The sequence below is a fragment of the Ictalurus furcatus genome, chromosome 9 (genome assembly GCF_023375685.1).
Source record: "Ictalurus furcatus strain D&B chromosome 9, Billie_1.0, whole genome shotgun sequence".
NCBI classification, from domain to species: domain Eukaryota; kingdom Metazoa; phylum Chordata; class Actinopteri; order Siluriformes; family Ictaluridae; genus Ictalurus; species Ictalurus furcatus.
The window spans coordinates 16,769,262-16,782,591 of record NC_071263.1 but is presented as its reverse complement, the minus strand read 5'-3'; the positions used below and the strand labels follow the sequence as shown (position 1 = coordinate 16,782,591).

At 37.8% G+C, this 13,330-nt stretch overlaps 1 protein-coding gene across 2 annotated transcripts in view; it reads left to right on the top strand.

Annotated features, from left to right (window-relative positions):
- Positions 1-13,330, top strand: part of kif26ab (kinesin family member 26Ab) — an 83,020-nt gene that overhangs the window by 17,870 nt on the left and 51,820 nt on the right. The window lies entirely within an intron of this gene.

The window sequence follows — 13,330 nt, the reverse complement described above, 5'->3', positions numbered from 1 at the left end:
GATACACTTGTCTATCTGCTATAAGAAATCTGTTCAAGAATTTAATTTGATCCATATCTTCAATGGGTAATTTCTATTAATATATAAGAAAATATAGAAAATTTATAAATAAATTATAAATAATAATTCATGAACAAAAAATATAGATTTACATAATTTTTTATTAAAATCACAGGTCAATTTAGCTACATAAAATATCTAGAACTATGAAACAACTACAATGCAGAAATATTTTTTTGTTATTGTATACTATATATTACATATCTTGTATAATTTTTGGTGATGTTGATGATCTGAAAAATTGTCAGTTAAGTAGAGGTCGGAACATAAACACCCTTGAATTCATACCGCAGTTGTTAAATTCATAGATCTCAGTGAAGAACATGTAATATTAACAATACACTGTGTGATATTAAACAAACTTGATCACATGACTAACCTTTGTTGACCGTCACTGTATACAGAGAATCATTAGACAAACTGAGATAATTATGTGATGTTTGTTTTTCAGATTTTTTAAATGTGTAAATTTGCTTGGAAGATACATAAATAAATGAACATATTAAAAATATAATGTTGACAGATTAATGATTACTGATGAGTCCGTTTTTTCAGTGTATATGATCACTTCTTAAGGACTCCTGACATATCTCAATAGCTTCCATCTCCTTTAAGGCTTTCTTTTAGATTCCCAGCCAAAGATGCAGACAGAGCCGTCTCTCTTCATAAAACCATTACATATAATCTGGAATTTCCTAGACAGCTAATTAGAAAGGGGAGTAATTATTAACCTTGGCAAAAGACAACAATCTCTATCTGTTTAGCCTGGAGCCACTTTTAACCAAATTGCCAGTTTAATGTTGAAGGAGACCTGTATGTACTGTAGAAAGCCAAGTGTCATGGATGCTTTTTTACTTTCATTACAGAGCTACCACTGGACTCACGCTCACAGAAGTGTATGGTTGGTTTGTGTTTTCTAAACATTTAGATGACCACAGAAACTCTTCAGCAACTTACTATATTACGCTCAGTGTTTCTTTCCTGCACCGTTGCTTTTGTCAGAGACAACATGTGAATACTTAAACAGCAGAACCAAGAGTGGATCGTGTTTAATGTCTGAGGCCAGAGCCGTCTGTTTCCTGTAGTGCATGAGAAAAAGCGCTTAGAGAGGAAGTCTTCCTGTTCCTGTGCTGTGTTTGGGTGGAGAGGGATTGTTTGAGGTTTTGAAGTACCAAAGCATGTGCAAATACTTTAGTCCTGATGTTCAACATAAATAAATGCAATAAAGATTGATTGTGCTTTTAAAAAGCAACTTCAGCGAATTTTGTGAAAAATGTAGCAAACTGCCTGGATGAAATACATGTGTATATTTGTGACTTGGGCTGATTTAATGGTTGTTTCAAAGGATGGGTTTAGTCTCTCAGAGATGTTAATCAGTGTGTGTGTCTGTGTATATCTCCATGTGTATTGGTGTCTTGTAAATCACCTCTTAAATAAGCGGTAAGGCTGCTGTAGACATAGTGTGTGTATGCTGGTGCACAGTGGGCAGAGAGGAAAGAGAATGAAATAAAATGTCAGAGGTCATTGCACTTGAAGGCCTGTCTCTGTTGGGGGAGCACTGCTGTGCAGACCTCCACAAGCTGCCCTATTAGCCGACCTTTAACCTTTGACCCCTGAGCCTGCAAATAAGCCCTCAGGCACAGACTGTGAACATGCTTACGCATCCCTAATCCCACATTTATGTGCTGTGTGTATTTGTAATGCTTGGGTAAACCTTACGTATATGTCAACCAAGCCTGGCCAGTGCATTAGATTAGGCATCCATTGTGCCATTTAAAACAGTGATGTAATGTATCACAAGCTATTTTTATTTATTCCAAATTCAGATAACCAGACTGCTTTTGGAAAGGATCTGAATCCTGTTGCCTGGAGTACTGAGTGGGTGTAATGTTTGGCTCATTCACTCCCACAGTGTGCTACTGACTGGTAATGCACCTCCAGCAGTAGAAAAGTCGTTAAAGTAATGTAATGGTCACATACTGTAATGCATTCTCATGCATATGCAGATTCAGCCTGGGCCACGCTGCTCTCTTGACACTCGCTGACACCTGTGATAGGACATTCTGCAGTGCTTCCATGTTTTAACTGGTGTGGTGTATGGTGTTGTAATGCTGTTTGATGTTTATTAGTGTGTTTATTCACACAGTGGATGAAATAATTGTCTCATCCTGGTTAGCTTGATGCAACTGTGTATATTGGTAAATTTCAGATACAGACAGGGAGGCAGAGGGAGAAGTCAAGCCAAGTGGTTTTATTGTTATTCCTATATATAATGTGTATACATTGGAATGAAATGTAATGTCTTCAGGACCAGACTGAGCACAAAGTTCTTGATCGACTAAAAAAGGTGTGTTAGATTTGGGTTGGAGATGAAACCTGCAGGAAGGTACATCTCAAGGAAGTGGGTAGGTGACCACTGGTATACAGGATAACAAACACAAAATGTAAACACACAGCAATGTTGAGTGTAAGAAATACAATAAATACACAGGACAGCACGCTAACTCGACAAGGCAACAGAATGATATTGGATGGAATGCATGGTTGAAAAAGACCAGAACATAACTGTACAGTGCAAACAATTTTCTGTAGACTACACTTTCAAGCAAAAATAGGGAGCTTAGAAGCCTCTGACGCATGAACATATGTTTCCTTTTATTTTCAATATTCAGTCTACAGGACTTTTTCTTTTTTTTGCCTGGCCAGACAACAGTGCCAGTGAAATGAGAGCAATCCACAGTTGAAAAAGTACAGGCAATCATCCCCCTGTCTATGCTTTTTCTTCACAGTGAGCCTTTTTCTCGCTTCATGTAATTTTGCCATTTCAATTCAGCCCATTATAACTCAGGGCCGCCCTCACCCTTCTAACCTCACTTAGTCGAATGTGGAGTGAAGGGACTTTTTTTTGTGTGCTACAAGGCCGTTTGCAGCCTCCTCTGTTGTTCCTGTCAGACGCAGTGACTAAACGGCCATTGTCTGTATTCTTGATAAGTAAATCTCTTAACAAAAAGCGGACAGAAAAAAAGGAGGAAACCCCATTTTACTATTTGTAAGTGGATAATGTGTGTGTATGTGTGTGTGTGGGTGGGTGTGGGTGTGTGGGCGTGTGTGTGTGTGCGTCCTCACTTGTCCATGTGCCTGGTCTAGATAGAGATGGGTTATGGTGATTCTCTCCCTATCTGAGCATCTTTATTGAGTTTGTCTAGACGTCTGTATTAGCCCAAAGACAGCATTCATTCTGTTCATGCTGCAGTAGCCTCAGATATTTCTATCAGCAGCTCCATGGTCTCTAAATACCTGCCACACAAAGAAAACCGCTTAATAGATGGATAATGGGAAATTAGAATTTCATTGCCAACTGCAGGATTCACATTCTTACTTGACACACTGAATTATCGGGATTAATTGTGGTCTATTGAGTTCAGCTTATTTATTTACTGCTCAACATGCTTCATTTCCTGATTCGTCACTCAGACCCATTGTTGTGCTAGTAGGCTAAAGTGTAATGGCATAATGGCCATTGCTTTAATGTCATGAAATTAGTTTTCAAGCTGTTATTGGAGTTATTAGGGCATAGCGTAGATTGACTCAATATGTGCCAGCATACTGAGATTGTCATTTCCTTCATTTTCTTAGAAAGGTTAAAGAAGTAGTTGGTAATCTTTGTTAATTTTTTAAGTAATGTATTTGGCTGTTACATGCGGCAGTCATACAGTCCTAAAGCAACAACGCCACACTCTGAGGTTTGTCTAGTTTCAGCTGTGAATGACCAAATCTAATTTCTGAATGCTGATGTGCAGCTTTAGATTAACCTTGCTGCTATAGAGAGAGCAATCTCATCAGGACTTGTGCAGTGTGTTGTGAGTGGGGGCATCTTATGTGCTGGAGTGTTTTCCTCTTCCTGTTTGTCGTCTTTACTTAGCAATTAACTTCTTAACTTCTTTGAGTAAGACAAGTTAGGCTGATTTCAGCTTCCTTTGCCTGGTCCTTTCAGATATATTAGGAAACAGAGAGGAGGCTTAATGCACAAATGTTTCTTGGTTATCATTTAATGTCACTGCAGTGCATTTCACTGGTAAAGGTTTTGATTTATTTCTTGACAGTGTGCACCTCTATGTTTATTCTTTCTGAAACCTCCTAAGGTATAAATAACCTTATATTATTCGATGCTGTAAATCTCTGTTTATGATGTTTTAGTACATCACCATTCTTAAGATCACTTTAGTGGTGCTTTCCTGGTTCACATTTTATTGGGGACCGGCTGGTGTATCCATTTAGTTGTTAACCTGCAGTTGTCCTTTTTGGGTATAAGCTATGTACATAAGAGGGTCATGAATTGCTGTAAAAGTACAATAGCTTTTTCAGCTGCCTTTGTTTTTTTCTGAATTGAGAGCACACAGACTATAAATGCTATCTTCAAACATCTCCATGTTGTTTTATTTGGCTGAACTGGGAGCTGAGTTTGTCCCCTGTAAACATTTTCTTTACCTCAGTCCATTAAGACCACTCTTATGTCTTTGGAAGAGGTCAGAGGGGCTATGAATGAGGGAGATTAAAGTGAAGAAGAGAGGTAGTCGACGGTATAAATGAACCCACAAAGATGCATCATGGTGCTGTGGTTTCGGCATTGTACAACTCGTCATTTCATGGATGAGTTCACTCTATACCTGGCTTAGCTTATGTACTGTGTGTGAAGGGTAAATAAATTCACAGAGCCACAGCTTGTTGCTTGTCCTCAGTCCTCTCATGAATAGAGAAGAAGCGTCTACTTGCTGCAAATTATCCCCTACCATACACACCTGCACATACAAACCCACGTCTCAAGGCAATTTGTATCAATGAAAATTCAAGGATCTACTAGCTCTTTCTGTGTATTTCCATAAACATCAAATTCAGTGAAAAGAAGTATATCATCAAGGGCAATCTGAGGACTTTCATTGTCAGAATAGTTATTTTTCATCGCTTTTTTCATCAGGTAGTTTAAGTGGGCACTTGCAGAAGCAGTTGAGCTCATATATAAACACACACCAGTGTGTCCTCAGAGAGATGAAGCCTGAATGTAGCAGTTTGCTGTACTCTTAGATCAGGCATGAGATCAAATAAAGCTTTAATCGAAGAATGTTTCATTGTAGTTTCATGAACTGGAGCGACACCACAGGACCAAAGTTTAGTATCTGTCTGACATCTACATGCATGGCTTTGTGTTACGTGTGCAGAGCTGTTATTAGGCACATTTCAAAATGAACATGTTTAGGAAAAAGAGTACTTTAGGGTAAAATCTACCCTCAGTATACATTTGTGAATGATTAATTTAACAGGATGGAGTTATATATAAGTAAACTGATTGTGAACACAAGCCTGTTGATTTGTACTGCCCAATAGGGATGGGCGATATCTTATCGTTTGCGATATACCGGTAGAAATTCTCCCCTACGATAAGAATTAGCCTTGTAGTGATAATAAGGATAACAAGTATAAAGCCTAGTTGATGACGTATTTCTGTGTGCGATGGTGTGCGACCCCTTCTGAGCTCATGTGCAGAGCGAAAACAAGTATGGCGGAAGGTGGACATGAAGCTGAGGAGGAGTTTATCGCTAAACGAGGAGCTACTTCTACAATCAGGAACTGGTTTGTTACAGAAAATCAGTTTTACTTTTAGATCAATGTTTGTGTTTCTGAGGCTCTTGAGAAACGAAACGAAACTGCGTTTCTCCAAGCTCAAATGTGCAGAAAAAAAACGTGTATATATATATATATATATATATATATATATATATATATATATCACAGACTTTTTTTTCTACACATTTGAGCTTGGAGAAATGCAATTTCATTTTGTTGTGCATTCCTTGTTGTATGGTCTGAATGACAATAAAGTTCACTTTGACTTTGACTTATATCGTCACTGATATCGTTATCGCAATAAATACTAGAAAATATCGTGATCTAGATTTAAGTCCATATCGCCCATTCCTACTGCCCAAATATCTGTCAAATTATTACAGTGAAAAAAAGATGAGGCTCTTCCAAACAACTTCATAGCTGAATGAAATGGGATAATTTGAATTGTACATGAAGAATGCTGTATTCAGAGTTTTTGTTTATATTACAGCTTGAGTGGAAAGTGTAAATTATGTTTTTGTTTGAATGTAGTGTAAATCTGAGCTTCAGCTGTGCAATATTGTGAACAACTTAGTGTTCAAGCAACTTCAAGAAGAATTTGAAAAGAAAAATCAAATCAAAAACATTTAATGTCATTTATGGTTCGTAGAGCAACTCTAATAAAAGATAAACAAATGTGCCTCGTGTGTTGAAGAAAATTTAATTCAGTGGCACACAACGGGTCTAAACAGATCTCACGTCTCACATGCTGTATCATTTTTTTAAATTCTAAAACTCAAAGAAAAGATTTTTCTAGCTGTTTCATACCTAGAGGGATGGAGGAAAATGAGAAAGTGAGAAAGAGAGAAATGAGAGTAAGGTGAGAAGTAGTGAGACAAGGGGGCTGTCCAACACTCTGACAAAGAACATGTTTCTTTTGCAAGCTTGTGAGCTGAAAAAGGCAATTAAATGAGCACGTGATCATGGTCTCTATCATGGATACACAAAAACATTCCACTGTACTTGTGTGTTCTGATGGAGTTTTTATTTTATGTCTGAGTGTAACTAACTTTAGCATCTTACATACACTACAGTAGTACTGGAAACAACAGATCTTTAAAACCAAGTTTAGTCGTCTTGGATAGGAATAGGCCTTAGGCTGCAGACACATATTAGTAGACATTTATTACGATCACTATAGATGCACTGATCCCATTTTTTTGAGAGGTCTAAATATTGGCTAATACTGATCTGAAACTGACATTGTTTTTCTGTAATAAATGCAGAAATTGTATAAAAGCTGTGCTGCTATAAGGATCCCCTACTGGCCCTTATTTTGTTATAGTTCATTATGTGCTCATGATGTTAAATAATCATTCTAACCTACTTGACTCTGCGTAAAAAGAAAGAAATCATCACTCATGCATTCACAGCATTTAGAATAATACATACAGCAGATATCTGATGGAAAGTTTATCAAATACAATCTGATACCCAAGCAGCATTTAGAGCAATAACATCAGATACTGATACTCAGTATTAAATTATTGCGACACTAATTATCTTTGAAGCTGATAAGTGGTCAGTAATTAAAACTGTAATTAATTTTTGTAGGCACCTCAGTCTGAATAATTTCTTTAGGATTTACGACTTTTCCAGAGGTGAGATGCTTTCCATGGAAGCTGTAAAATTTTGGATTTGTTCCTGAATGATGATCATTTCTCCTGTAGTACATTTTATTAATTTATGTAGCTTTATATTAACCAGTAATGAATTACAGCTCTGGAATATATTCTCATTTGCAATTAAGAATTCCGATTAATTGGAACAAGTTCCTTAAAGAATAAATTGACTCTTGTACAGCCCAATTCTGCTTTTGTTTGTGTTTAATGCACTGAATGAAATTATATGTATGATACTCGGTTTTGTACATGAAGGAAGATTTATTTAGACGTACAGTTTCAGAGTTGAATATCAGTCATGATTACAGTAGTGGAAATGATGACAAAGTGTATCAGAGAAGCATACATCAAATAATGGAGAACAACTGTGCCTTGTCAAATTAGTTAGAACATATGTTTTTCTTGGGACCCTCTGTCTCCTGTGTATATATGCATGTGTCCTCTCTGTCTGGCTCGCTGCCATAAACGTGCGGGTGTTGGGTTGGCACTTATCATTCATTACACTACTTGCCCGTGTCTCTCTTTGGGCAGAAGTGAGCACTTAAAGAGGATATACCGATTTTTGTCTTTTTTAACCAACACTAAAACTGAAGCTGGTGCTATATTGTTATAGTGAACGTATAGTGTACATTCATGAATCTCAGATCAAACCCCAAACTGATGACTTGCTGAGAAGTTGTTTAGAAAGCATGATCTGGTGACAGGATTAGCTACAGACCTAAGGAGCTTCTAGCACCAAATGGTAAACGCAAGGGATGACTAATCACCAAACCACACATGCATGTTTTCCTTTGCGAGTCTGCTGCTGAGAGTGATTAAGCCCACAGGGGTCCTGCTCAGAGCCCAGCACGAGAGAAATCTCCGATCCTGAGGATTGACTCGGGCATGTGTGTGAGAAGGTCAGTAGAGATTAGGTCTGGATGTGGTCTTTAGAGCCTAGTCAGTGTAATCTGCGTTAATGGCTTGCCCTGAGAAAGCCCTGCTCTCCTCCTGTGTCACTGTGGGCATTGTAGCAGCAGCTGCTCTTGTCAGCCCCACACCCCTTTTCTGCTCATGCTGAAAACCCTTATTTCACCTACCTGTGAAAAGTGGCCTGACATCCTGCTGGCCCCAGCTGTTCTCTGTAAAGCCGAAAACAATATGTCAATTTGTATTTACAGTGTATTAAGTTGCTTTTAAGCCTCAGTGTAGAGATTCTAAATCCTCACTGGGCACAGTGTGTGCCTCTTCCATTAGTGGCTAGTTTGTTATGCATCTGTCCAAGCTATGATGTCAGATGGAGCAAAACCAGACACAAAAAGCATTACTTTTGTGTCCGAGTTCAGGAGCCAACACACATATATAGACAAATGGAAGTAAATGGAAACATCTTCAATGTCTCTTTTATAAATATAAACTCTATTTATAGAGATGGGTGTTTCCTTTGCTGAATTTGATGAATGTTTTGTCACCTGTTTGCACACGGTGTTACTTTGTTAGACAAGTGTAAAGAGAGCAATGTACTGTGTGTATGCAAATCACATATTTGCACAATTTAAAATGTCCATTTGTAGATGATGCTTATGGAAGGATTATGTGAAGAGGACACAGCGTTAATTAAACTTCTTCTGCTTCTTCACACAGAGAATTAAAGTGCAGAGACATGATGAGGCATCATAGATCGAGGGTTCTTCTGTTCTGAACAACCCTTTACAGCTGATCTAATACGATACGCTGTGGAATATTTGGCTGGATGACATCTGGCTTCATCCATCAGTTGTTACTAGGGTTGCAATAAAAATGTTTTTGTAATTACATAAACTGTCGACTACTTTTTGATAAACAAATGTAATGATTATTTGAGTGTCTTGTAGTTATGATTTTTTCCTCTCTATGAGCATTTTTATTTTAGATTTGCAAATTTAATCTGTGCAAAATCTGAACAGCTGTACAAAATCAGTAGACCATAACTCATCTGAAAACCAAATAAAAAAAATTATCTGATAAATTACTATGACAGTATTTCAGATATTTTGCTTATTAACATAAATGATCAAACTTTTCCATAAAACATAACACAATACAAGGGTAATAAATTTTTTCTTGTTGTAAAATGAGGAATCAACAATAAAAACCCATTTTTAAATGTTTTTATTATCAGAATAATTGGTTTTGTTGACCAGTGGGGGAATAAAAGGCCAATAGGCAGTCAAAATTTTGGCCACACTAGAATAAATATAGTTTACTGTTCAAAAGACATTAATGATATGGTTTTGTTTCTAAGACAAATGTAAATAGTGACATTCATGCTCATGTCTAAATGTATTTCTTAATCACAATGTGTGTATATACATTATATATATATATATATATATATATATATATATATATATATATATATATAATAAGTATTGTTTACTTCATTCAGTTATTTCCACAAACAAGTAGTTTCCATTTAAGACTTTTGGTATTTTAAGAAAAGACTGGTGGTTGAAGCTCCTTCATCAGAAGATGTAGAGAGTGTGGAAAGCTTCAGCAGTAATACTGTTCAGAATCAAAAATATCAAATCATTTTGTTTAACACCTTTCTTGGTCATTGTATAATTCCATATTTGTTATTTGTTCCATATTTCAAAGTGTTAATGCCTTTATTATTATTCTAAAACAGCAGAAAATGGTCAAAAATGAAGAAAGCCATTATATGAGAATGTCTGTTGTTTGTGTTTCAATATCTACCAGTGTAATTGTAACTCTAACATCCAACTTGGATTGAAAAGAAAAATTCTGAGCTTGATATATTCTGTAGGGTTGACATATGGGAGAATAATGTTCATGTTATAGGTAGCTCTGGTCTCAAATGGGGATGGTAAAATTATAATTGGCAAAGGAAAAAAGCAAATGAATGAAAGAAGTCTGTATTTTTTTTCATATCCACTTTTGAGTGTTTACAGCTGAGGCCATATTTTCCAGATACACAGGGGTCAAGGTTTTAGAAGTGGCTTGATGCTACACTCCCGTCTCCTTACACTCTCCTTTGTCTGTTTCTCCACTTCATTTGTCTTTTTTCTTTCTTGTTTTTTCCATTTTCTTCTTCTCTTTCCCATAAATCACCCATGTTTCCATATCCACTGTCTTCTCAGTCCTGTTTTCTTTCATTATAGCCCTTGTCTCCCTACCCCCTCTCTGCCTATATCTCATCATCATTAGTTCAGCAGACAGACAGACCGAGAGCATGCATGCAGTCATTTATCCTACAGCTCTCTCTGCTGTTCTTTAGTGGCTCCTAATCAGGAGATAGTGTAGGCTTTCATTCATCCCCAGAGCTTCATAAAGCGACTGGCAATGAAGTAATACAAGGGCCTACAAACCCCCAGGCCAGGAGTCTAACCCTAATCATCTCTCTTTTTCTTTCATTTTATCACTCTCTTTCTCCTCCCTTTTCTGATTCACTTGCTGCATCTATAATTTGCTTCACTTTTCCATCCCTGCATCCTGAAACACAATCTAGTTCAGTCCAGCCCTATTTAACCTTCCTGCCAACTCAAGTCTTGAATCCTCACTGCTATGACCTAGCCTACAACCCTCACAATGCACCAGCAGCAGAAAGTGGTCACTACTTGAAATGTTATTGTGCTTTTTAAAATCATGCCTTAACAATGCACAAAGGGGTTAGAGCGCCGAATACGAAGGAGTGCTTATTTGCGACATGAGAAAAGTGGCCCGAGGTACTGGAGTAAGGTGAAGGAAAAAAAATGAGAGAGGACAGCTTGCATGTATGTGTGCTGTTTGTGTGTTGTGTGTGATACTGGGAACATTAAAGCTTGTGAGATGGCCTCTGGCTACCTCAAGTTATATCGCTGGCTCCGCTCCTACAGTAGCTGGTTGTTTATCTTTCAGATCCTCTTTAAAAATTCATGTGTTATTTTGAGTGGGTGATTCCATAAGGAGGCTGTTTAACAAATCCCACCATTAGCTGCCAAAGCCTTTAGATATTGCTCCCAGTAGGACTACTGGATGATCTACGACAAATACTGTCATTTAAAAAAAAAAATCCTTTGTTCCTAAATCCCAGAGCAGAGTGTTTATTGTATGATTGATTAACATAAGTGGGTAAGTTGTAGTGCGCTGATAGTAAGAGTAATATAATGTGATATTCTGATATTACTCAATATTATATTTATTATGTGTATTTATGTGTTGCTACTGTAAGCACTGTATAGAAGCTCAGAGGTGTGGAGATGTCCTGGATGACAGTTTCCATGCCCTGCTATTTTTTTACTTTGTGGAATTGTCATTCTCTGGCTACATGCATTGCATAATTGAAGGAAGGTGATCATCTCGTTAGCTCTGTGAATGTGTCAGTGCTCTCTATTATCGTGATTACCACTGTCCATGTGTGACTCTCAGAGGTCCTATAAACATTTACTCAGCCCCTGTCTCACCAGAACGCCAGAGCTTTGCTCCTTTTATACCTCTCATGAGGCCTGATGTTTGTTTTTGTTTCTCTTTATGCATCTCTATATGAGATATATACATATGTTTTAAGGCACCAATCATGCCCAAGCTTGTAACAATGTATCTTCATGTTTTGATAAATATTGCTGCATTGCAAAATATGTCTTTATTTATACTTTATAGAAGTATTTATTTGTCACATATACATTACAGCACATTTAAATTATTTTCTTCACATATCCCAGCTTGTTAGGAAGTTGGGGTCAGAGTGCAGAGTTAGGCATGATACAGCACCTCTGGAGCAGAGAGGGTTAAGGGCCTTGCTCAAGGGCCCAACAGTGGCAGTTTAGCAGTGCTGGGGCTTGAACCCCCGACCTCCTAATCAGTAACCCAGAGTCCTAACCGTCAAGTCACTACTGAAAGGATGTGTCTGAAATGGGATTTGAACCCACGCTTCCATTAAGAGACCAGAATACCCAATTGTGCGAAAGGGAGGAACACTTGAGAATTTGAATTGAATTTCATGGCTGCAACACGTCTCAAAAAAAGTTGGGACAGGGCAACAAAAGGCTGGAAATGTAAGTGTTACTAAAAAGAAACAGCTGGAGGAACATTTTGCAATTAATCAGGTTAATTGGCAACAGGTCAGTAACATGATTGGGTATAAAAAGTGTATCTTAGAGAGGCAAAGTCTCTCAGAAGTAAAGATGGGATGGAATCTGGATGGAAGCATATGTTGCTCTAAAACCTGTATATACCTTTCAGTATTGAAGGTGCCTTTCCAGATGTGCAAGCTGCCCATTCCATAGGCACTAATGCACCCCCATATCATCAGAGATGCAGACTTTTGAACTGAGCGCTGATAAAAAGCTGGATGGTCCCGCTCCTCTTTAGTCCTCTTTAGATTAGAGGACGCGGCATTCATGGTTTCCAAAAATAATTTTAAATTTCGATTCGTCTGACCACAGAACAGTTTTCCACTTCGCCTCAGTCCATTTTAAATGAGCTTTGGCCAAGAGAAGATGGTGGTGTTTCTGGATCATGTTCACATATGGCTTCTTCTTTGCATGATAGAGCTTTAACCAGCATTTCTGGATGGCACGGCAAACTGTGTTCACAGACAGTGAGTTCTGGAGGTGTTTCTGAGCCCATGCAGTGATTTCCATTACAGAATCATGCCTGTTTTTAATGCAGTGCTGCCTGAGGGCCCGAAGATCACGGGCATGCATTGTGATTTTCACCCTTGTCCAGATTCTCTGAATCTTTTGATGATATTATGTACTGTAGATGATAAGATATTCATAGTCTTCGCAATTTTACGTTGAGGAACATTAATCTGAAATTGTTCCACAGGTTGTAGACACATTTTTTCGCAGACTTGTGAACCTCTGCCCATCTTTACTTCTGAAAGACTCTACCTCTCTAAGATACTCTTTTTATACCCAATCATGTTACTGACCAGCTGGAGGCCAATTAACCTCCAGCTTGTTACTTTTCCAGCCTTTTGTTGCCCCCGTCCCAAATTTTTTAAGACGTGTTGCAGCCATCAAATT